Source organism: Epargyreus clarus, unplaced genomic scaffold, assembly GCF_041222505.1.
Source record: "Epargyreus clarus isolate Ecla_fem2 unplaced genomic scaffold, WU_Ecla_fem_2.2 ptg000014l, whole genome shotgun sequence".
NCBI classification, from domain to species: domain Eukaryota; kingdom Metazoa; phylum Arthropoda; class Insecta; order Lepidoptera; family Hesperiidae; genus Epargyreus; species Epargyreus clarus.
Window position 1 is genome coordinate 3090396 of NW_027332222.1, and position 27257 is coordinate 3117652.

General features: G+C 33.5%; 1 protein-coding gene across 1 annotated transcript in view; it reads left to right on the forward strand.

Annotated features, from left to right (window-relative positions):
• Positions 1-27257, forward strand: part of LOC140747205 (adenylyl cyclase 78C) — a 97786-nt gene that overhangs the window by 28922 nt on the left and 41607 nt on the right. Inside the window, exon 2 of the mRNA XM_073079491.1 lies at positions 8065-8112. The gene's annotated coding sequence lies outside the window, so the exon portion shown is untranslated. The remainder of the gene's footprint in view (positions 1-8064; positions 8113-27257) is intronic.

The following is a 27257-nucleotide window of genomic DNA, read 5'->3' on the forward strand; positions in this document are numbered from 1 at the left end:
AATTGAATATCAATATTCATTAAGGAAAAATAAAGCAAACGGTATGTGTATATTCATACTTCCCTATGACATCGGTTGAACACGAGAAAAGTTTCTGTACGTACGTAGATAACCCATGCGTTTCAGTTCGTTTTCAGCCGCAGCTCGGAACACACGCTGCGCGGGAACACAAGTTACGAGTTACTGTAAAGTTTGTGTGTACATTAATAAGTAAATATCATGTTAATATCGTGAAGTTTACGTTTCGTATTGTATCGTTTGTCATAGTTGTGACTTTGAAAAGTTTTAATAGTTTCTCCGTATGGATGAAATCTGAATGAATTAAGAGGTACGTAATAAAATAAGTTGTTTTCGCCTGGTGATCAAAATAAGAAATATTTAGGATTTTTTTGTTTTGTTAGTAATAAGAATAATAGTTCAATGCCTACTTAAATAGAAGAAGTATCTGTAATGCTTTTACCTATTAATACGTACGAGTCGATCGCCCTTTTATTTTGTTGAAATTCGACCGTCAACCATTTATTAAAATTTTACATTTATTTTAAATATGTACTGAAAAAAGTCGTTAACGACATAACAAACATACAAAATAGTACCTCCTCCTTTTTCAAAGTCGGTACTTAATAAACAAAATTGAAGTAAATATTTTAAAATAATTTGTTCTTCTAACCTATTTATATACAATGATTTGCTGTTATTGTCTTGTTGTTTAAAAATAAACTAACCACTGTGGTTATTAATATTAGTATTAATATTGTATTTATATAACTATTTATGTCATTATTATCTCCAATTAATTAATTTTAGCATAATAATACACATCGTAATTCTTGTTTATACTAACAGTGACAAGTTACTATTTATTTTAGAATAATTTCACAATATATTACGTTACTTTTGTCATTTTACTTATTTATATTATGTTGTTGTGTTACAAAGTATTTTATGCTTGTTATAAACACACGCTATTTAGATAGTTTTAATAATAAACATTGACAGCTTAGTGGTTAAGAAACTCGGCCTCTCGATCGAGTGGTCCGAGGTTCAAATCTCTGATTTTTCAAAGTTATAAGCGTATTACAAATTAATGATCACTTACTTAAAAAAGTGAAGGAATAAATCGTGAGGAAACCTGCATACTTAAAAAATATTAAAAAAGAAGTTTTCGAAGGTATGTGAAGTTTGTGAAGTCTAACAATCTGTACTCAGCTCGCTAGCTAGCGCGGTAGACTATCGGCTAACCCACACTCTGAGACTCCTATGCCCAGCAGTGAGGTATAATGGGTCGAAGTTATTCACAAAGTTTTGATAGAAGAAAATAGATTTTCCATGTGAAAGAAATGAATTTGATTTCAGAGGAACGTTAAACCTAGCGACTTATATAAAAATAATTCGCCAAGTACGAGTCGAACTCGCACATGGAGGCTTCCGTACTACCAAATGTTCATTATTTTAATTCATTTTATGATTTTCAACAATGCTTAGTCATATGAAACAACAATTGATGGCGTTGGCGTGATGATGAATGATACGTAAATTTTCAACAATACTTAGTTATATAACACACAAATAGATGGCGTTGGGGTGACAATGGGACGACGATTATACGTAATCAAAATATAATAAAATTAAAATAAGTATATTAAATTATGTTCTCTGGTTCTTATTTGTATTTATTATAATACCAGTTATAGTAGTAAACGTATTATAAAAAATTCAACCGTTTTCCTAGTACAGTTTAACAGTTAGATCGAAAAATGCCGAAAAAAATCGGTTTGTTGTATGGAGACCCCCTTTAATATTCAATTTTATTTTATTTTTAGTATTTGTTGTTATAGCTGCCACCGTTATGCCTCCTCTGTCAAAATTTCATGAGTCTATCTATTACGGTTTAAGCGGTAGAGCCCTGTAACAGACGGACAGACGGACAGACGGACCGACGGACAGACAGCGGAGTCTTAGTAATAGGGTTCCGTTTTTACCCTTTGGGTACGGAACCCTAATTATCGGAACATAAACAGGATAATGTATTGTATTCCCAATTCCTGTTAGCTGTGGGCATATCGATTACCAAAACGTGTTTGGATGTAACTTTAACAATGTAACTTTATATTACAATGATCTTTAATTAACATAATGACTTTAACGTAACATGTACGTTTACGTACAATATTGAATATAAGATACAGTAAGCAATTATTTATAGTGTGTTATGAAATTTAAAGAATTCTACTTTTCATATTTGTTTTTTTTACATATACGAAAGTTAATATGTAACAAAAAATGTAATTTTAGAAAAACATATACCGATTATCATCATAAATTAAATGTTGTCACATCTGATTAAATAATATAAATGTTAAATAGGCCCCAAATAGATTAGAATTCTGCCTGAAGTCGGCTTCAGATGCGTTGCTACTAACTCTCCTAAGTAGGTCTGTCTTGAATAAGTGTTTCTTCGTTATACTTTCTCTACAATATGTATTATTAATTTGTATTATATTAGTCATATTAATTATGTAGTAATACGAGTATATGTAACGAAATGTGTATATTGATAGGTACCTGATCTCTATTACACTTTGAATACTTCACATATTCAAATATTCTCTCACGTCGGGCTTGGAGTAAAGTTCTAACGAAGATTAATGGTCCTTTTGGAATTTTGTTATGAACATATTGTTCATAACAAAATTCCAAAAGGAAAAGGAAAGGAAAAGGAAAGGAAAAGGAAAGGAAAAGGAAAATAAATGTTCCATTGTTTTACTGTAGAACTCTTATGTTTTATCTTACAGTTTTCAAGCCATAGATTTAGTTTTTTTTCACTATTCTGTATCTATGATAATAATTACAAGACATCTTGAGAGGGCACTAGTTGGTGCAAAAAGGCCTTAATTATACTATTTGTTTTCTCATCGATGACATCCAGGCAAAGATGAAGTAATAAGCTTTAACACAAAATATAATCCAAACAGATGATGATTGAACCTATACCTGAAATTAAAATATATATTTTTTTATTAATTAAATTAAATTGTATTTTTTATTATACTGCAGTGATTGGCGAAAAAAGTGTAGTGCCATCAGCCATCAAAAAATTTCTACAAATTCTACAATTCCCGATTCCGGATTTTTTTTAAATATAAATTACTATATGACAGTAAAATATAACTAAACACTGTTAGCAATTTTCAATTACAATGTGCTTTCTAGGAAATTCTTTAATTTCTACATTCGTACATTTAATAATTCTCGCGGTTCGGTCCCTCGGTTACGTAGAATTCAATATAATATTTATTGTTGACGGGAAATAAAACAAAATAAGTCAATTCAATGGATCGGAAGGAACGGTACTTTGTCTTTATCTACAATGTGACTAGTGTTCTGCCTATGATTCGCAATCCTCACTCTTAATCTTTTTATATATGTATGCCAGTATCAAATCAATTTTCGCTTTTCTTGACACAACCGTGCTTACTATTATTTTTTGTTAATTGTTGAATTATCGCGTAAAGACTTACATACTTATTATTTTAGATTTAGAGGCTTGAGCACCTTAATCTTACCCTTGGATCCGGATTGATATAGTGTGGATATCATAATTCGGATATTTAAGACGCCCTACATTAAGATACAAGTGTTCAATATCGATTTTATTTTAACAGTCAAGATTTAAAAATATTCTGTAAGTTCTTGCAAGATCAACTTAATATAACTTTTAAATTGAGTAAAAAGCAATCAATTTTGCACATGAGTTCCTATAATGACTAGATAACTTAAATGAGCACTAAGAAAGTTTTTAGAAATTCACCCCCTGAGGGTCTGATCAGAGAAAAAGCTCGAAATATAAAAACTAAGAAGCAGCAACTTTAATCTGTAGTATATTTTAAAGAAGTAGATTGGATTCTGGAGCGCAATATATCTCGGGTCCTTTCTGAAGGATTTATCGACGGCCATACATTAGATTGGTTCAATAAAGCTGATGCTGTGATGGATTTAACATTTACAAACGATTTTAAGCCATCTCGTAAAGAGACAGAGCTACTCGTAGAATCCCACATACATTTGCTACACTAAAGTTTATTTAGTAAGTTTACTAATTAGGAATATAACTAAGATACAGCGTGAAATCGCAAATTGGGATGAGTAGCTTTTTGTGTATCTCTCTAATACAAGAAACTTATTCACTTTTTAGAAGTAATTATTTTAACTTCATAATTATAGTAAAAAGTTTAGTCTACCTAAACCAACGTAAGACTATCTAAAATTACTCAAAAATACACTACTACTCTAAAACTGAATTGATATGTGCAATAGCATACATGTAATTTATAATAAGTAGTCAGAACATGTTTCTTTATACCACATGCACTCAGTACTATAGCATTACAAATTAGAAAGCGGACGATGTGATATTGGCAAACATTAAAAAAATTGATAAAAATTAATTTTGGTTACTACATTTACAAAATGAAATATGTAAAATGTATCTCATTTAATTCAGCAGTCAGCATTATCAGCATTCTTAATTTTTTTGTTATCTCAGCTACGCGGTGCTACGAAGGGCGCTACGAATCTCGTAGACTTTCTAAATAAAACACTATCTATTGTAATTTGTAAATCACGACTTAACCCTTGTGTGTGTTACTGTGTAAGGGACTGTTTTTGTATTTGTTCACGTATTTCCCATACATTTCCAATAGAGTCCGCTAGGAGCGCTGATTGGAAATAAAAGTAATTTTTGTAAAAACGTTAAAACTCATACTGAGAGTACAGATTATTACAAAATATAATATGAAAATGTAATTCTATTTCTTTTAAATAAACTCAAGTTTCAACCACATAAATGGTTTCAAAAAGTTCCTTAAGAATGATTTCTAGAATATAATATTTATGAAATTGAATAATATTATGAAGACTTTTCTCAATTTCTATTTACCATATAGTAATGGATAATGTCAAAGTGTATTTGCATGTAAAGATGTAAATTTGGCCCATCTCGAGGGAAATAACACAGTATGTTGAACCCAACATAACTTTAATCTATTTTTGTGTTAAAGTTGGATTGAAACCTAGAATTAAGGGCAATATTTACTAGATATTTGACTTTCTATCATTGACTTTAATAGATTGTAAACTAATGTGTGATGTACAAGTATATTGTTTTATAACTAATATACACTTATTTATATTAAATTATATAGCACATTAAGACTTATAAATTTCTTTTAATACTTTTTTGTACTAATAATAAACCTGTCTACATAGTTCCATCTGTAATTTGCTTATGTGACGAGTACTCTTATTCCAAAAAATTAATACCCAGGAATGTAGTCTATATTCATCAATCCGATCTTTCCTTAGCGGGGAATCGAATCCGAAATTCTATGTATCAGAGTCGTACGGTACTCGCTACGCCATGTAGGCTTCAACGGAGTCACCTCATCCAATTAACGGTTTTTTCAACTGATCACATCACTAAGCTGCGAGCTACGAGTGACCTGAAACGAAGTGACATTGACAAAACACTCATTCAGCGCTTGAGAACATTCAATGTTACAGTCGCGACCGGTTAGTCATTCCCTTGTGCCCATTCACACGTACTACAACCATATCACCACAACTGCGTGGTGGATGATAAAGTATGAAAAGTTTTATTCATGCGGACTGCATTTTGTCACCCGTGTGGACGACACTGCATCGCAGTCACAAAGTAACTCTTATTAAGACCGAAGCGTTATTAATAGTCAATCTATCCATTTTTTCCTAAGATCTAAGTTTTACACTGTCTAGTATGAATAAACTGTCAAATATTGTCTTTACTGAGCAAAACATTGGACAGATTAATTATTAATAATGGGCATAACAATAGCAATACTCTTCACAAGTCCACATTTGCCGTCATTTATCGCTGTTCTATGATATGTTTGGAGTACATGTGAGTGGACACCTAGACGGTCATTACTGTTTAATCGTGCCTCAAATCTGTAATTATCCTTCACGTAAATCTATTAATCGTGAGATTAAGCCTGAGGGCTACGTCTGTAAGATACAGGTCCAATTTGACGACGGTATAATAATAAATGACGGCATATTCTTCGAAATTGGGATTATGTTGAAATTAATTAAGGCACCTAATTACCTAAGTACGTTGTTACTTAATTAATTAAAGTCTGAACTTGATACTGGGTGGATTTGATTTGGGATAATTGAAAAGGCTAGATTCGGAAATGTCTAAACTAATTGGCGTTTAATTTCGGTTTGACGAGATCTTGATAGTGTAATTTTTCTAAGTAATATATATTACCTATTTATACGTATGTTTCCTATATGGGTCGTCGTCAAATCATTACTTGCTGACAGCTGGGCACGGGTCTCCTCTCAGTTTACTTTCATGTTTTTTTTACTGTTTAAGTAAGTGATTATTATTTTAAATGATTTAAATTAAATCAAAGTAGATTATATGATAGAATTTCCGTGTATTAAGAATGGAAATTATACAATCGACCGCGCGTGATGCTTGTCTGTCCTCGTGTTTACTTCAATAAGACTCATAGACAACTCTAAGCGATTTTACATAGAAAATAAGTTTTGTTTTAAGTTGATGACACATACGTTTCTACTCCAGAGGACTAAAGTCAACTCAATCACCACGGAAACGAAACGGAAAGTCACTTCGGAAAAATTAATCTATCAAAACATATTTCAAACCAGAACACACCAGTCCTTCATAGGGACCATATATTAGAAATAGATGTGCCGGTGACATTATGTAGACATTGTACCCCTTAGATATTTATAACCAACGTGAATGAAGCCCACGCATGCATTGTTAGAACTAACGACTTAGCTGAAATGTCAGTAGATGCTACAAATTCTACAAAATGTAAGTTGAATAAATTATATTACGAGTAATAAGAGAAGTCAAACACGTTCACTGCAATGTATAAAGCATTTGAATATAATAACATAATTAACATTAAATATCATCTTCCAAGATTAATAGTTTCAGACTCTCTGTGATTTCTTTAAGGTTCAAAAGAACAAAGGCAATAAAAATTATCTATACAAAACAAATCCTTTGCTCAAGTTGCATGTTTTTAAAACGGAAAATTACTGTTTTAAAACGACCAGATAAATATTTAGCCTATGCCGTTTCGAAAACAAAATTTTAAAGACATTTTTTTTATTAAAAAAAAATTACACACCCTACCACGATGAATCTAAAGACATTTCATATTCACCAAGTCTTTTGGTCACGTCCTATGCCACTCTCACACATAAACATTCATATACACAGACAGAAGTTTCCAATCGTAGTCGAGTAAAAATACAAAAAAACTGTAGGAATGTTCCATGTATTCTACTACCACAAAAATAGCTCTACCAAAATAATCCCAAGTTCATCCATAATGGACACAGCGTAGCACCGGATATTGCGTAGATGGCGCGACAATCGCGCAGGAAATTCTACGGAGGGTTATTATTCCCCGATGAACCTTCTTATTAGCCTAGCAAGGTTCTTCAGAAGTTGAATTTGTAAAATAACGAAGCGCAGATGTCGTTTTCAAAATGAAAATATTTTAATAAGGTATGCGCTGAAATATTCTGCCTTCAAAAATAACTTTAAATAAGTCCAATTTTCTTTCACTCTTGAACGTTTATTGGCAAAGGCTGAATGTGTTGATCTTGAAAACGGCTGAACCGATATATCTATTTTTATCCAATAGAAAATTTAATTTAAAACCCGTATTAACCATATACAAAGTATTGCTCCATGCATTACGGTTTTCTATGTATCTCATCTACGATACTAGGAGATGTCTGGATCCGTTGCAGGAATATGAAAATTTTGCTTTTACTTCTTTTGTTCTTACTCGTACTTTGAAAACCAGTTTTAAGCGCGTTGCCTATGTAGTTGTGAATATGGTCAGTATTATTCGTTGTAAATAAATATAATATAAGTTTTCATATGTAAAAAAATAGGTTTAATAATAGATATCATACCCCTCGCTTAACCCAGTACAAATTTACTAATTAATTTGTTGTCCTTTATTGTTCCAGACATTCGCCATGAAACTGTTTCATCAAAAGGATTTATTAACTTAAAAGGTACGTGCGAGTTAATTAAATTAGAGGATTTCACTGATTTGCTTTTGTTTATTGGGCCCGCAGCTGCTCCGGCTTTGTGTACAAATCATACAACTTTATAATGTGGCTAACTTTATATGCGGGATTAAACGGTTTGAAGTGTATTTAAAAGGGTTTTATCATTTGTAGGTCTTATTTGAAAAAAAAAATATTGGTTTAACTTGTTTTATCTTTACTCATAAGAACGTATTAGTGACGAATTCATGTGAGTATTTCGCTTATTACCTCAGTTATTTGCGGATGAATGTAATGATTCGCTAAGCAAGACGAAATTCCTCGTATAGTGGGATATGATGGAAAGAGGTAATATGAACCTATGTCTAGTGAGTGACAGATACAAGCCCTTTTACGTCTCACTTGGTCACGACATATTGGTGAAGATGACTGAAATGATTCAAATACACAGTTCTTCATTACAAGTTATAGCCACGATTAAATTATTTTGAAATGAAATGAAATTGAATATCATAACTCACAGCTCCAGCCGTGTATGTTAGAATTTTTATTGGATATTTGAACAATAAACATGAATACCATCATTAAAAAGGTAGACACTAATCCACGGTATTCATTATTCCCGGGGCTTGGCAAATAATCCGGGAACAAAAGTACCCTTTTCGCACTTGTGACACCTGCCAAATTTCTTGAAGATTGATAAGTCGTGAAATAGGAGCAAACAAATAAATAAACTTGCTTTTGCATTTTAAATAATACCTACTCATACTTAGGTAGTTACAACTAAATAACCGTCGTTACGAAAATTGCCGTAGAAATGTGTTCAAGTGACATTTTTGACAACCCTAACCGTTAAGACTTGTACGTATACCAATACAATTTAGGTGTTTTCCTGTGATATTCTAGGTACATATAGAATATGTTTATCTTTAGCTTAAAAGCTTTTGCCACTTGTCTAGACCCCAACTGCCGTCAACACTTAAGTTTTTCCGAGACCTTAAGCTACGCACGGCCATTATCCCTTGGTAACAATCTGCCAACGTGACACCGCGAAAGATAATTAATATAAATAGCACGTAGGCGATAAGTGACAATTAAGATGGCGGCCAGCGGGCGGCCTGTTGTCCATTTGATGATTAACGCGGCGGGGCGCACGACGAGAGCTACCGTTTTCATGAAATGAAACTGATATCACTAATTCTGCTATCTTCTTGTTATGTTTATGTCACTTATACGTCGATTGTGCCCTGGTTTTGTATTTATCTGGCTCAAAGGATCAAAAACTTGCTTGCAGAACTAAATACTGTGTATGTATGTATACGGTTTAATAGTTCACTAATGCATATTAACCTTCCCTAATCTGCACAGTTTTTGCGATTCTAGAACCTTTGAATCTAGCAGTTTTCAATCGAGTCCCTGTAATAAAGACACCTGTTAGGGGACTCCAAGGATTCGAGAACCCCAATAAAAGGTCGAGAAAAACAAAACATATTATTAATAAATGTGAACTTTATGTTTTTGTATCCATTATATTTTTGTGAGGTGTCATTTGGTATTAACAGAATCTTGAAGGACTAAAAATACAAACATTACATTAGTGCGTGAATTGCGAAAAATGCTACTTACATTTGTGGATGAATTGCGAAAAATATGTAATTTACATACGAGAACGACTCTGGAGGATGTGTAGGAAATCTTTGTGGTGAAGTTTTGTAAAACCCTATGACTACGACAGTTTAGAAAATAACAGAAATAAGGAAAACTTTCAATGGTTAACAAGTTTGTGCTCTAAACTAATAACATTGACACTTTTCAACTATTCTATTTTTAACACAATTTAGTGATAAAAATTGAGAAAGCAATAAGATTCTATTGCCTTTGAGGCCCTTAGAGGAAGAAATAAGAAATGTCAAGCATTTTACTTATTTAAATAAATTCTGCATAAAATTGTACGCTTCTGGATCGTTTTAAATTGAACGTTGTTTGTTAGTGTCAGAGTTTTAGTGAGAAAAATAAAATTAAGAAATAATGTAGTAATCATTTTGATGCGTTGATGATCTTCTTACAGTTTACCGACAGTTAATAATAAACAAATATTACGGCATTACGTGATTCATTTACTAATTTTTCTTCATTAAATACTCGCCTGTTTCTTACAAATTTTTCATAACGAATGTTAAGTGTTTAAGCTAAGTGATAAATTGAAGTATTTATTTACCAAATTGAATATATGCCGTACATAAGATAAAACGACTTAAGAAATATATCTTTTATTTTTTTATTATCATAATCTTATTTATATTATTGAAGGTGGTAGAACCCTTTGTGGTTCGACTCCGGCGGCACCACCGCACACCTATTTCTGCCTAATAACAGCTGTGGTAGGCGCTGCTGTGTTCCGTTTTGAAGGGTGTGGTAAGGGAGACAGAGTTTTCCGAGGCGTTCCAGCTTAGTCCTCAGGGGTAGCAGCGCATCTGTGGCTGACCTCAGGTAAGAATATCTAATCATATCTAGGGTTGATTACAGATGTCCATGGGCGGCAGTAGCCACTTACCATCAGGTGGACTGCATGCTCGTCTGCTACTCCTATATTATATATATTGATGTTATTTATCGTTGCTAAGCAAGTAGTAAGTAAATATATCACGTATATCTTTAACGTTTATTGTTTTGTTTTTTTTTCTCTGGTTAAAGATCAAATATAGAGACCGCCCGAAGCAGACTTTCGACGGAAAATGAAACTTAAATATCGCTCTTTGTTCTAATTTATTATAATCAAAACCGATTTTCAAAGGCACATTAAAATTACATTGTTCTCTGAAATTTGGTGTTTTCCTTAGAGTTACAAGGAAACTTTTATCAAACTGACAATTATTTTTTGTTTTCCTGGTACAATCTAGTGAAATATAACTAAATCCCACAATTAACTTGATAAGAAATTCTATTAAGATTAAAATATTGTTGGATAGGAAAAGGCTTCTTGTTCAAATATATTTTTAAGAAAATCCTGAGTGTTTAATTTAAATTAATCACAATTATATGAAAGGTACAGATATTATATGAAAATGTATGAATAGGTAAATAATAAAAACCTATCCATAGATATTATAAAATGTCATTGAACCTATCCTTTTATGTCTTTTAATCGTCTATTGGCTTATCACGTGAGCTACAGTTACGTAAGTTTACCAATTTACCACTTAATTTACTCCGTTGCTTAAGCCGCTACGTCGAGCGCAACCAATTTGACATTTTCGGTACATGTGTGATTTTATTTTTATCTGTCAACAATCGATTGTATGTCGCCTACGGTCCGTACAGATGAATAAGCTCCCAAATTGTAGTCGAATTAAAGCTACCCTGCTCAAGCGATAGTACCCAAGGATGTTAAGCCCTATTAGTGAGAAATGGAGCATATTATAAGAAGCTACTTATATTCCAAAGGAACATTCATAAATTCGTCGTGGTCGAAATCTTGGGTACAATTGTAAGCAATAAATCGTACAAAATTGTATGCTTGGGTTAACCCAAAGAACGTCCATTCTTGTGCCGCTAGTAGCATGACCGGTCCCTTACTTTGACGTGTACCTTTGAAGGGTAGGGCTAAGGGATCTGATTAACCAATTGTAACCGGTAGATAACAGTTGAACGCTCTAAATACTTGTAATTTGCCAATTTCATGGAGTTTTAGAGTATAACATGTTTATATCTCTTTTTAATGACGCGAGTTGCCTGGCATTATATGATATTCTGCATATGCATGTGTGTGTATGGCAAAGTCATGCGGGTTCCGGGTTCGGCCCTTGGGCATACAGATGCAGAAAATTTGAGAAAAATGGTTTATGATGTTTTAGGATTCTTCCAGTTGTGAGATAGAGATGTACCCTGTAGTGAGACACAAAATTCGACTATTTTTATGTCTTCTAAGCTTTTAATACAAATTGTAACGTTTTTAAATCCACAACTTACCTACTTACTTAGAAAATAACGATACTCTTTTCGCCGCCATATTTCTTCATTTAGACAAGCTTTACGTCAGAGTAAACCAATTAGCGCACCTTAAATTAATTCAGAACAGTTTGATTAAGTAATTACTCAACGCTGTGACTTGTTTATTTGCGAGCGCAATACAACTATTTATGTTAAATTGTTTATAATTGCCGGGCTAATCAACTGTTTAATATTTATGCTTTTACTCATTGTCCACCGGTCTATTAAATAGGGTTCAAGGTTCGAACTTCGGCTAAGAATATGTCTAATGTTACTCAAAAGACCTACAATGGATATGGCGTATTAAACTTGATCTGTACATTATAATTACATATTTACATTGTTATTATTACTATAATTATTAATTTGCATTACTACTTATTTTTTTAGTAATTTAGTAATTTTAAATGTAAGTAGTCGATATTTGACTCTCTATGATAAAATTATATACATAGGGTAGAAGATTATTAAAAGGCATTCGAGATACGACTATGGTGTAGGACGTTACTCTGCCCGTGCAATATACGGTGTGTAATATCATTTCGAAGTTTCATTTGGCAAAAGTCACGACTGTAACAGTTAACACTAAACAATAAATTGAAACTATCTCGAAGTATGCTGTGCATAGTTATTATATATCTTGCAGTTTACCTGTTACTCACTGCGTCACAGGAAACCTGTAATCAAACCCAGACAGGATTAGACTAATGCCTGAGTTCGGTCCCAAAGCGTTACTATCCTAAACTAAGTTGGAACGCCTCAGATATATCTCCCTTATCTTAAAATAGCAGCATAATAGTTATTACTTTATTAAAAACATCAGTTACATGTCAACGAAAATCAATGTTTCTTAAGAAATTATTAAAAGATACATTTTCCAACATACAATATATTTACGTAGATGCATGTATATTTTCTTAGATCATATCATCATCATCATCAACCCATAACTGTACTGCTGGGCACGGGCCTCCTCTCAGAATGAGAAGGATTAGGGCATAGTTCACCGCGCTGGCCAAGTGCGTATTGGTGGACTTCACCACACCCTTGAGATTCTTTTTATAAATTTTTCAGGTATGCAGGTTTCCTCAAGATGTTTCCCATCGCCGTTTAATCAAGTGATAATAAATTTCTAATCTAACACGCACATAATTTTGAAAAATCAGAGATGGGATTATATACGTACCCATAATTGGTCGCGGTTGGTAGTCCGAATAATCGCGAATCCGGATGACCGAGGTCTGGATAACCGAGTTGCTACTATATATGGTCACGTTATGCCGTTGACGTAACAGCACTAAAACTGAAACTAGAATTGACTATTTCGAGCTCAATTCCTGAGGGGAATTAAATGTTTGTGTGACAACCAAATGATTACTCAATGAAACTGAGTACGTATTTTGGTCGTATCTTTTATTAGTAATACTGTTTACAAAAGCCCGTTCAATTTAACAGTGGGCGATGATGCCATGCCCTACTGCTGGGCAAGCGACTCCTCTCAAAATGCATAGAATAAACTACATTCCATCACGCTGGCCAAGTATTCATAGTAAAAAATAATCCAATAAGAGTAAAAATTTAGTTCATTACATTGCTACATGCTACAAATTATACATATAACTTTTGGTAGAAGCTAATTATAGTTTGTTTATTTAAAAAAAGTGTTTATATTTCTATTTCTACTATAAATAAACGTTATTTTTAAAAGTATCCCAAATTCAGAATTTCAATAGATCGCTTGAATTATCATATCGAATGCGGTTACTTCAAACGTTCAAATCCGTTGAGCAGCGGCCGAAAATACTTAGCAAAGGGCTGCTGGCTGTCCCTTTGAGTCCCTGAGTCCCTGTATTCCGGTTTTTGAACGCTTTGATCCTAATTCTTTTACCAATCCGACTTCAGCAAATAACGTTCATAACCGTAAGCCTATTGGGGTATTAGAATAGGTGAATTCGAGGCTTTGCATTTAAGACCTTTTTAATATTTCGCTGGGTTTTATTGAATTGTGTGATTATTATTATGCTTCCTACATTTTTCACATTGAACTATTGGCATTTTCCTCATGCCATTTCAAATGCTATATTGAATCATTACGAACATTAAGGTAAAACTTATACCAAAGTAAACGAAATACGATACGATACAAAAAACTGGAATAATAATATAGAAATATGTAGTCGGAGAATAGTTAGTCACAGATTTGAACCTATACTATATTTATACCTATAGTACCCACGACATAAGGAATTCCAGAGTGAGATCTAGACCGAAAAAATCTTAAGATGAATCTTAAGATTTGTGTAACTGTCAGATAAGCATTAAAGTCACTTCCCAATATTAGAACTCGTATTATTAAACTTAGAGTAAGATGTTCAGATAGTTGGATTGAAACTTAGGTATATTCGCACAGGATTTTAGTGTTACCTTTGAGCTTCTTTTTTATTTTTAAACCATCTATTATTATCGTTTCTTTCGTGACGTCGATCTTATAGCTACTTACTGGAGCATTTATAGGAGTAAATAAAATCGTGTTAATCGTGGGGATCTGAAGTTCGAATGCCAGGCGTGTCCAGAATATGTATACTAGAAAATAATTAGAAGATATCGTAAGGAAACCGTATAGGCCTTCTTTAAAAACCCGGGAGCTCTTTTAAAAAAGTTCTCAAACTTGTGTGAAATCAAACAACTCGCACTTGGCCAACGCAGTAGACCTAAACCTTTTTTTTGACTCCGAATGGAGACCGTGCTTAGCGTTGGGATAGCAATGGGTTGACAACAGTAGAGCATTTATTTGCAATACACATTACAATGTTTAATTTGTACGTGCCTTGTTAGAACAATGCATTGTAATATTGCAATTGCAAGGAATTCTTACAAACGGCAACCACCTTGAAAGGTATTTATATAAAATGAAATGTACTAAGAAACTATTGTGCAGTAATCATCGCTAAAACTTATTTAACCCATTACTATTAATGTAATCCGTAAGGTAAAGGTAAAGTAACCCAAATAGAGTTTACATAAAATGATTATTTAACAGGAAATCAGATCATTGTGTGCCGTGGCCAACTGTCACCCTTTGTCAGCTGCCCAGTTAATTAGAAACTCCCGTAAACAGTAGTTTGCGTCTAACTTATTGTTACGTCAACTTTTATGACACGAGAGGTCGGTATTTCAGAACTGTCTTCATAATTATAATGAAACGTGTAGACATGTGTGTTTGTGTGTAAAGTGACGTCACGTGTGGTATATTCTTTGCAATCTATGACGTAGAATAAAATTGTAATAATAGGTATCCCTCACCAAAGATCAAGGTTTGACAACTTTGTATATTACAAATTTTCAAATATCTATCTTTAGTAGGTATTTAGCTATATTTAGTAGGTAGATAGATTGAGTATTAATAATAGGCATATAATCGTATTACAGCATTAAATAGGATATTATGTATTAAGTAAATAATTGTATAAATTGTTCAATTTTCATTTTCACTAATTCCAATGGTCGAATCAATTTTGAATTGTGATTTTGATTTTGGGTGAATTGCGTAGCATAGCTACTTTCAAATTGCGTAAAAAAATGTCAAACAAACGAAAAGATACATTTATATAAGTTAACATCTTAATTGCAATGCAATAAATGACAAAATAACTATGCCGCTAAATTGTTAAATTGTTCACATTGCCCATTGTCTCTAATGACAAAATAATACCTATAGCTTCCACGAACTAACAGGATAAATGCATTTAAAACAAAAAACAGGCAGCCGTGTAAATTTCATAATATTTACAACAATTACATTGTCTACTGAGCAACAATTACAATGAAACTCGAATAAGATAATTGAAGACACGTGATTATAGATACTTATTACTATTACTTAGGTTGCTTACTAAATGAAACAGTGATAGCCTAGTAATTGAAACTCAGCCTCTGGATCCAGGTTCAAATCCCAGGCATGCACCACTTTTTTTCGAAATTATAGTCAAAACGATTACTATGAGAAAACGAGATATACTTAACAGAGGCGTTCTAACGTATTCCTCAAGGGTAGCAACGAATCTGCGGCCAACCTCAGATGGGACTCTAATCCTATTTGGGGTTCATTACACATGTCTGTAAGCGGCTGTGGCCACTTACCATCACGTGGACTATTTGCTCGCAACTTCCGCATTATAAAAATACTTATTGAATTCAATAATCGATATCGTTTATAAGGTAATAACTTGGCATGTATTATAGATATAAAATTTACAATTTAGTGTAACCAATGTGTTTTCAATTAAATTTAATTAAATATACAAATTGATAAGTGTGGCAACAGTTTTATTTATACGTAGGCAATAATTATTTGTTTTAGTTAACAGTTTCAATATGTTTTTTTTTAATTTACAATATCCAACGTATCGTCGGACCAAACAATTTGGAATATCCTGACCATACAAAAACATGGTATATTTATGTATGAAAATATAACACGAACAATTTTTAATTTAGCTCGCTTTTAGTGAATTTAGTTTTAAAAAAATGTTTGTTTCATCTAAAATACTTGAAAACAATCCTAGTTTTATTACGTGATTGAACTTTTAGCTAGTGACGTTTCTCAAGGCATTTCTAGCATTGCTTCCAGCTTGATGGCCTATAATGTGGTCGTAATTTTAATAAAGAGCCTAAATGCGATAGTTAAGACGGCCGTTTACCATAAACTGCTGCCCACAACGGGCTGCTTGAGTTTATTGGGGATTGAGAGAACACGTGATTTTCCCTGTTCTTTGCAAAAATCTGCTATCAATTGTTAGCTGATAACATGTGATGAAGGACGGGTGTTGTGTCGTTTGTTCATTTGTTGTCAATTAGTAGAAGCTCATCAGGTGTCATCACCATCAACCTATTTCGCTTTTGTACTGGACAAAGCACTCCTTTAAAAAAGAAGTCGTCCATAGACAGACAAACAACATATAAATTATACCTCTTGTTGTATCGTCTTGAGAAATGTACGAGATTTTATTTTGTAATAGAAATAGCCAAACCGATTAGGGACGTCTTACCCTCCTATCCTTCATGTCCTGTGGCTTTGGGAGTGGATTATTCGAGTTACGAGGATACCTATTTTCCGCAGATTGTCATGTAAATACGACCCAAATTTTATTAATAAAATAAACAATATAATCATTACAAGTTCGAGTAACTTCAAAATACATGATATTTCTTAACTCAATATAGATTCAAGGAGGCTCTAATCTCTACATTTCTTAAAGTATCTTAAGAAGCATAAACATATTTTATAAGATACAAGGAATGAGACAAATAAATTCTAAATTTCAGTGAACACATGATACATCATATATCAAAAACTTTACACATGAATCGACCATATCGCTGTTAATAACCAGTGCCAAGACTACGACTTTCAACGACCTCCTCAATAAGTTCATTGCTTGCTGATTTTAACGATAAATCTAAAATGGTTTATTCAGCCGGACATTACCCGCGGGTCCACTCGCGGTGTTACAATGGATTTTGGTGTTTATAAATATTTAAAAATTAAAAATCAAAATATTTCAGACGTTTAAACACGATAAATCTATAATGGTAAAGTTTTTCCACTGGTCATTACCCGCGGGTCTCCTTGCGGTGTTATAATGGATTTTAGTGTTTACAAATATTTAAAAATCCAGAATCAAAATATTTCACACGTTTGCAGAATTTTAATCGTGAATAACCTATCATCTTTCCAAGATCTTTATGAAGAAAAAGCGTCGAACTTTTCCCATAAATATTTACAATTTATAACATTCAGTAATGGAACGTGTAGTTGGAGCTATTTAGACCACAGTTTATTGTTCAAGTATTAAATTATTTTATAAGATGCTTTTACATAATTAATCAACCGTTTAAACTTTTTTCTGGAATTAACCTTAAGCCGATTGAGCGTGCGGGATGCTGCGGGGCTGCGGCTATTTTCAATTACTTACATATTTTTATATCAAGTATGTTATACACAATTTTTGATAATGAAGTTTATACTCGTAGATTTTTATCAAAATTATGTAATTATACTTAGGTTGGGATATGTTAATCTATATGGAAGGATGTTAAAACTTATGTTTGTTTGTATGCCATGAACCTTGTGATTCAGCGGTCACTTCTTGTTTGTTACAAATCTTACTGATCGTATATCTTAGTTTTCCGTTTTAGTTCTGTGTCTGGGTGTTTGTGTACTTGTCTTTGTATTTATGACCTTTAAGATACTTACTACCTACGATACGATACCTACCATCCTAAGAGATATGGAAAAGCATTTTTAAGAAGAACAGTGTACATACTATTTATTTATATGTGTTTTTTCTTGTATCTGTATTGTGTGTGCATAAATAAATAAATAAAGTAAGAAAATATGGACAGACGACGTTACAATTTATGTAAATAAATTTAATCTGTACCTACTTAAATATGTGCTAAAGCTCTTTAATATGGAACCGATGAAAGAATAATGCGTCTTCAATCTTTCAATTCAATCCAATCGGATTCAATCAGTCATCAGTTTTAATTTTAGCTATCTTGTTATTTGCTTTATGGAAATCTGAAATATCTTCCACGAATTACAAACGAATCTAATTTATTACGGTTTTAATATTTAAACAAACGGTATTGCTTTTACTTGTATAATATTGCAGTGTAACTACTCCAGTTTGATTTGTGTATAAGGAAAACAGGAATAGACAAAAAGTTGTTGATAAGTGTAATGAGGAGTATAATAATATTATTAGTACATATAATTATAATCATGAATAAAAAGAGTTTTTGGTAAAAATGGTCAAATAAAGTAACATGAATTACCTACTCCTGACCTATAAAAACCTTTAGGTGTTGAAAGGCATCTCTATAAATCAACACACCATAACAAATATTTTCACCTCATACTTCTTGTATGTTAACAAAATATGATGAATTATGCATGTTTGGTCAAGTTCAGAACTTGGTCCGCCTTAATGTTGTTACGAATAATTTTGTTCTTTTTACTAGTTTCTCACTTTCGTACGTGATCATTCATGTGATGGGTTTCTTTTTCGGGACTTTCTAGGTTAAAAACATACATGTTTTCAAAATATTATTACATTATTTTCAAGTACTTGATCGATTTCGTGGCGCGACTGCTACATTTATTTCTGCCTAACAACTGCTGTGTTAAACGATTATGTATTCTAGTTTGGTCACCTATCATCCTTGAACTGCATGTTAGTTGTTAGGTATTTATATTTTATACAAAAAAAGCAAAGCCGGAAACGCCTAAGTATTTGGAAAAACCAAATGAGTCAATATCTGGTATCGCATATATCAAGACGATATTGACTACTTCAAATCTAAAAAAACCTATTTAAATAGTTTTTGTCATTTGATTACCTTACCCATGAATGTATTAATATTAATTGGTACAAAGTTTTTCATCGCATATATCGTTTATATCTAAGCAATCTTCGTCGTCGATCCCCTTTTCAAAGTCAAGATCGTTTCCAGCGAAAGCGCTGACCTTCGCTAGATGAAGACCACTTGGCAGCTAATTGTATGTTGGCTGCTTTACACGTTTAGGAAAAAAGAGAGCCACGGAAATTAGCTGCAACTATACGAGGGAACTGCTTAAGTACTGAAATCTTTATATATATTTTTGAGTTATGAATATGGTATTGATAATAATACTTTCAAATATTTTTATTTGAAGGTGGTAGAATCCTCTATGGTTCAACTCCCGCGACACCACCGCCACACCTATTTTTGCCTAATAAAGCAGTCTCAAACGCTGCTGTGTTCTGGTTTCAAGGGTGTAGTAAGAGGAACATACTTATCCGAAGCAAACTTAGTCCTCAGGGGTAGCGACGCATTTGTGGCCGATCTCAGGTAGGAATATGGGTGGATTAGATTACCATGGTGGGTGTCCATGGGCGGCAGTAGCCACTTATGGACAGCATGCTTGTCTGCTACTCTAATTTTATTTAAAAAAATCGGTATCAATGTGTTTTATTCAAAGAAGACACAGAATGCTTTAACTTTTTGCTCAAGACATTTTCGGAATTTGGATGTTTTGCTGCTCAGGTGTTTTGATAATTACGCTTATTTTAGCATCAGAACATTTCTTAATTATTAATCACCCGACTGCGGAGGGAAATGTTATCCGAGAATATGTATGACGTCACATTCTTTAAAAATCCTTCAGCTCCAAACGGCTCGACGGTGTAACAATTGAAGTGTCGTTAATCTTTCGTCAAGTTGTGTGTGTGGGAGTTATTTTTAAGCAGTCGGTTTTTTTAATTATTTTATTATTAGTTTTAGTTAGATAATATTTTTAATACTTATTTTTTTATTTGCACCAACTATAAGGTTTTCAAGATAATGCTTCTTCATCCGAGGCTTCGGTTTTGATAAAACCATCAATTTGTAGGTGAAATTGAAACCAGAGATGTGAATATTTAATATAATAAAAAGAATGTCTACAAATTTTTGGCACACCTATTTGCAAGTGATAACGTATTGGTTATTTGCGACACCATAAATCTATTTGTGACTTCGGTGCGAAAACATAAAAACATCTCTTGCACGTTATTCTATTTTGTCTCAATTATTTATAAACAGGCAAGGCCGTACGCGCTACTTCCGCGCACGGTACTTTATACCTCGAAACGAAACTGTATGACAGACAATACACAATATATACCAGTATACCAAGTGATAGCAACCAGTATATTCACAGCACGCGACATGCGGCGTACAACGGCGTACCAGTTAGGGCTGACTTACACGATGAAGATACTTTTTAACCCGGTGAAATTCTCATGGATCCCCGCTCGTCCAGAGGAATGAAAGTATGCTGACACGCTTACCGACTAAAACTCTGTGGAGTTACTCTGGAAGTTCGGTGCCAGATCACGAAAACTGTTAGCATTACATTCGAGGACACGATGAAGATACTACTTATACTATTACACCTTAGATCATAGGACGAAATCATATTAACTTAAGTTATCCCACACCATTAAACACAAATTGCTTAATATTAATTATATTTTTGATAGTGTTAGATAATAATTTGAAGTTTTATATACACGTATAGATATTACATAAAATTGACATTGACTGACTTATATATTACAATCAAAAATATATAAAAAACATTCCGGATCAAAAGAAATGTTTTTCATAATGTATTTTAAAGAATATTTCTTTTAAATAATTTAATTTGTAAGTAACTTTTATAAAGTAAATTTAAAAGATCACTTAATAATATATTTAAATTATGACAAATCCATTAATTTTTCTTTTAGAAATCCATTAGACACTTTGAATAATTATTGAAATGGCTGCGTAATAATTCATAACTTGCAATAAAGCTTTCACTCACGTATTTCACAAATTCTCATAACGTTTCTTCATAGCAAAATACCTTCTAGAGCAGTAGTAAATTGTTGATGTGTAAAAAGAGTTCTATATTGCTATAGAACCTCTAGAACCATTTTGAATGAATGAGATTTAAATTTGAATTTAAATACATTGATTGTTTTCATACATCAGTAGCAATGATGACGTAGTGATTGAAACGTGTAATACATAAAATATTTATAATTTGCTTACTGGAATAGGAAAATGAAAACCTACACGCATGAGAATTCATAAAAAATATCTCAAAGGTTGTGAAGTCTGCTGATTCGCAATAAGCCAAAGCGGTGGACTCAGTTTGAGGGTAAACCCAATGCAATAGGACAGTAATCGGTTCACGAGAATTTGTTTTCATCGTGTCAAACAGCTTTAACGTTACGTTATTTTATAAATACTTCGCACGCAATCGCAAGTTGACGTAGACGCGCGGCGCTTTGACGTTTTACATCCGATGCGATACCGCCAGCAGTCACGATAGCTTGCATTTGGATGATAACGATAACATGCTGATAACAAGCTTTCCTGTACTTAACTGGTTTTTCTTTTTTATAATATTGTGAGCAAACGAGCAGTCTACCTGATGGGAAAAGGGCACTGCCGCCGATGCACATCTGTGATCCAAATAAGATTAGAATCCTACCTGGGGTCAGCCACAGATGACCTCAGGTCTTTCAGAGCGGAACACAGCAGAGCTTAACACTGCTGTTTTAGGGCAGAATAAAATAAGTATGGCGATGGTGCTATAGTAGTCGAACCTGAAGTGTTCTACCAGCTCTTTTCTTATACAAAAATAGGTTTTACTGTTTAATTATTAAAGCGGTACCATATTTTTGTAATTTCATTTAAAAGTCTACTAACTTCGTCTCTATTCCAACATACATAGCATACAGGTATATTAAAGTTGCCGCTTCCCTAATAGATTCGTTCTATTTGGTTGCCCATGTAAATGGGATACGTGTGTCAAACTGTCCGTCGAGCTGTCTACTCAACGTCACATTCGTTGAAATAATAAACGCAGAGCCAAAAATGATATTTCAACTGGTCGGCCCAACCTCTGTGACATGTTATGGTAGTAATGTTACCGCCTTGGATATATATGGCGTGTTATTAATACTTAATCTATCTAATGTTTTGCTTACCAAAGTTTGAAATGCAAATGCTGCCTTTTAGGAATTATCAAATTTTTGATTGAACTCGCAATGTAGAGAATGTCTAAACGAAATCTTCGTTCAGAATCTGGTAGCTTGAGATGTCGTGTGACTAAGGAAAGTACACGTTCACGATTGTTTCAAATTAAATGATGTAAAGTTATAAATTACCCCTGCACGGGGGCGGCTAACCGCACGTCCAGCCACTTTTCCAGTTTAATACGAAAACGCTTGTGATTATGCAATATTATCCGCCACAAAACGCGCGGTTGACCGCCCCGCGGTTAATCTCTAGCGCGTAGCAGGCCTTTAAAAACAAGTTTACCTAAGATTTTCATTCAAATGTTATTGAAATGTATTCGCGACGCACTACTATAATCCAAATTGAGATAGCATTCTTCGAAACTCAGGCAAAGATCGCTATTAAGTTGAATATTCCAAACAAAATAAAGATTTCGTTTCATATGAGTCGTAAATACGCTCAAAGTTATAGAAAACGAAAGAAATCATAAGAAATCCAGCGTAAAAGGAATTGAAGAAACCTAAAAAGTCAAGGGCCGAGCAAATGCGAGGTCTACGACAGCGCTTTATGATGTATTCACTAAAAATCAACGGAGCGGACTTGAACTACACTTTTATAACTTTTTTATTATTGAAGTAAAAAATGAGCATACGTACGTCTTCATTATAGATCTTGGATATATTGTTTATCTATAAGCAATGCGAAATAGTATTAGATCTTGAAATAGTATTAGGTCTCTAATCGGATGTACCTAAAACTAGAGGTGGGATACCAGTCCAAAGTTAGTTCAGTTACAAAGCTACATGGTCTGCCTTGCGAGTATTGTACATCGTATAACTATGACACTGACAAAAAAGCAGTAAAAGTCTAGTGCTTGAAACTCGGCTTAAAGCCCAGGCATCTCTGATTTTTCAAAGTTATTATATTAGCTATAATAATCACTTACTATAACAGTGAAGGAAAACATCGTGAGGATCTCACAGATGTATGAAGTCTACCAATGCGCACTTGGGCAGCATCTTGGTGAACTATAACATGACATCTCATTCTGAGAGGAGATCCGTGCCCAGCAGTGAGACAATAATTGGACAATTATTAAAAGCGGGTTGATGATGACTACGTGAGGAAAATTCACTAAACGAATTGTTTAATACTACTATCTTTACAAAGAGCCTTCGTGTAATTTTATATTCCGATGAAGATTTAAAAGCGTCAAGCGTCAAACTTGAAGCTATTTAATATTAATAGGGATTTGTTTAAGCTTAGTATGTTTACAAGTTATTTATTCGCATAATTTAAGCTGCTTTAAATATTTAAACCGAGAATTAAAAAGAACATCTGTTGAATTGATTTATATTTAATGTATACATAAAATGCAGATCGTAATGAAACGAGATATAAGTAGTATTTAGGTTTACATTACATTTGTTAATGAATATGGAAACTTTTAAGTGATTATACTGTTAATAGTAAATAATCAGTAAATCGTAACATTATCCACAATTCAGCTTCATGTATTCAAATTTATTTTCACGTATTCAAAATTTTGATGTTTAATTATGAAGTTTTAGTCGTAAAATACTTAATCGCTAAAGCTATAAATTGCTCAATAGTAGCCAATGGGCGCTCAGAATTATATCCAAGTAAGTTATTGCTAATCAAAACCATATCTCTTATATAGTCACTCCCTGGAGCATAATAGTGGTATCGTTGAAAACATTAAGCAGTTTGGGTAATCGAATGGTCTCGAACGGTAGATGGGGCGAGTGTCGCTCCCCCAGGCGTTGCTCCGGCGACGGAAAGGTCAACGTGAACTCATTGTAACTGAAAATGATTGCTAACTTATATTGATACGCGATGGAAGTTTTACAAAACACTTGGGAACTTCGACCCAGAATGCTACCCTGTGACGTAATGAGTACTAGCCGTTCAATCAAGCCCATTAGTTCTCTGAATTCAGAATTGGACGTTAAGAGTGTTATATTATCGATACTATCATTAGGAATGAAAGGGATACACTATCAAATTATCCGTTATGCAGGAGTAACTATTTTTTTTTTGCTTCTGGATATTAAAACTGTATTATAATCACAAGGGGCTTAACTGCCCTTATTTGGATGATCACTGCACGATTTGCTACATAGATTATATAAAATAAATATAGTTTAAAAAAACTAAAAAACACGCTTTTATGTTAAAATCAACTAAAAAACAAAAAATAATCTTCAATCTAGGAATCAATTAAGAAACAGTAAATAGTATAATTGTGGAAAAAGTGTGGGGTGCTCCATTTATCAAGTTCGAAAAGCGCCTCATGCAAAATTGTGATAACACTGCTTTTCGACATCTTCATGATGTCAGTGATCTCCTGCAACCTCACGATTTTGTGGGCTTTCTTGGTGTTTTCCGGTGTAACCACCTCGTTCGACCTTCCAGAGCGTTCGGCATTATCGGTGCCCGTACGGCCGCACTTGAATTGGGCAAACAACCGTTCCATGGTGCTTTCGACGGGGCAGAGTCCGGTTAACACTTATCAAACCATTTTTTGGCTTGCACAGTACTTTTTTTCATTAAAAAACAGTGATAAATCAAAACACGAAACTGATTGCATCCATAGTTGACGTTACTACTAAGAGTACCGTCACTCAAAGCGATGTAACTTGTGAATTAATGGTCAGATTTGTAAGATTTTTTTTCCTTGTCATCTAAAAGATGGCGCGCGACGGTAACAAATGGATGGTGGCGTCAGGTATTATATTTTTTACAAAGACGGTAAATTTATTCTTCAGTAAAATTAGTTTTAATAGGCAAAGTCACAGGAAATCTCATAATCATCACATGATTTTTTGGCAGTAGGCTTACTAACTCTAGCGGACTAGTGGGCGAAAGGGGCCGTCCGCCCCGAGCCCCCGGTACGGGGCCCCCAAACACAAAACTAGTAAACACAGTAAAATCAAACCAAATTTTTAGACTGGGGGCTTCCATTCTTCTCTCCGCCCCGGGTCTCCTTACGGACTCCTCCTCCGGACGACCTTAGTACGCCACTGCTAACCCACATTATTATTTTATTTATATATTTATAAAAAAATAATAAACAATTAATAAACTTATATTTATATTTCATGTTATAACAATTCGAAGCTTTAAATTTTTGACAGCAACATTACAAAGTCTTATGCTAAAAATAATTTATTTCGTAATAATTTAGATAGTTGAAAAGATAATCGTCAACTTCAAAATGTTAAGCAACAGAGCGTGCCTTGAAGGGCTTGGTGCGGATTATAGAAATATCTTCTTACTTAGTAGTTCAACAAGTAAGTGTTCTTACTGATTTACTAAAGGAAATATATAGTTCCTTTTTACGATATGCTTGTTTATTTATAGACGATTTTTATTAGGTTTTCACGATAATGGGATGCTTCGACCGATCGAAATATAGAGTTTATTGAATATAGAAGTAAAATTATTTGGATTTTTTAAGTAATTTTCAACTTCAACTTTTTTTCTTTTTCTTTAGTAAAGCTAATAATTTCTTCTTAAGTATGTCAGAAATAGATAAAATTGCTCCACACAACATTAATTCGTGTTCCATAGCAGGTACGTCTATTCAGCACCAAAATTTCAAAACTAATGTCTAATGCGCGGTGAGGAATATCAAACTTCCCGCATGCGGGCGTCATCGACTAATGAAAACGGTAATCACATGCGGAATATATGGCATGCTTAAACAGAAATCTCCCGTACCCCGCATGCGAGTCCTATCGACTTATGAAAACGGTTACCGCATTCGGGCCCTACGGCATGCTTAAACAGAAATCTCCCGTACCCCGAACGCGGGCTCTAACGACCAATAAAAATGAGCCATGACGATATCATGGTCTGTATTACTCATAAAATTGGAGTAGGTATAACAAATAAATTGATAAAACCACTAACCTGGCCTTTCAAGCCGATCTGCAGATCGTTGGTTTTATCCTAATGTTTTCGTTCACCGTTAAAACTTAAAAAATAATTTTAATATTCACACTATTTCTGTAAATCCACCAAATACCACCATTTGAAACCTTAACCCTAAAAGTAGCGAAATTAATACCACTGTATCTGCTTATACGTCACTGCTTAGCCAATGAACCCGTAAAATAATTTCATTGATGAATCGAAAGCACAGTCTGAATACTGGCAGAAAACACTTCACTTTTTATTTGTATGACCTTCACTTATAAATCTTATCGTAAACAGACAAATAGTCATAAATATATCACAGGAATTGTGCCAATCCCCTGTGCCAATAATATTCTGGTGCGTGGCGATTCTCGATTTATGAAGTTATAAAAGTTATGGCTTCGTTCTTGAGGATAGGTGCAAATATGATACGGGGTTTACAGTCGACCATAGCGAGTCATATGGTTGGGTACTAATTTTTATTTGTGGCTTACTCCTGGATATTCTTTTGATGATAAAGTAATTCAGTAGGAGTTTTCATTATCATTGGGTTTCATCTCGAAATGTACGAACTTTCGATATCCAATTTAAAAAAAAATGAGCGTAATCTACAAGTTGAT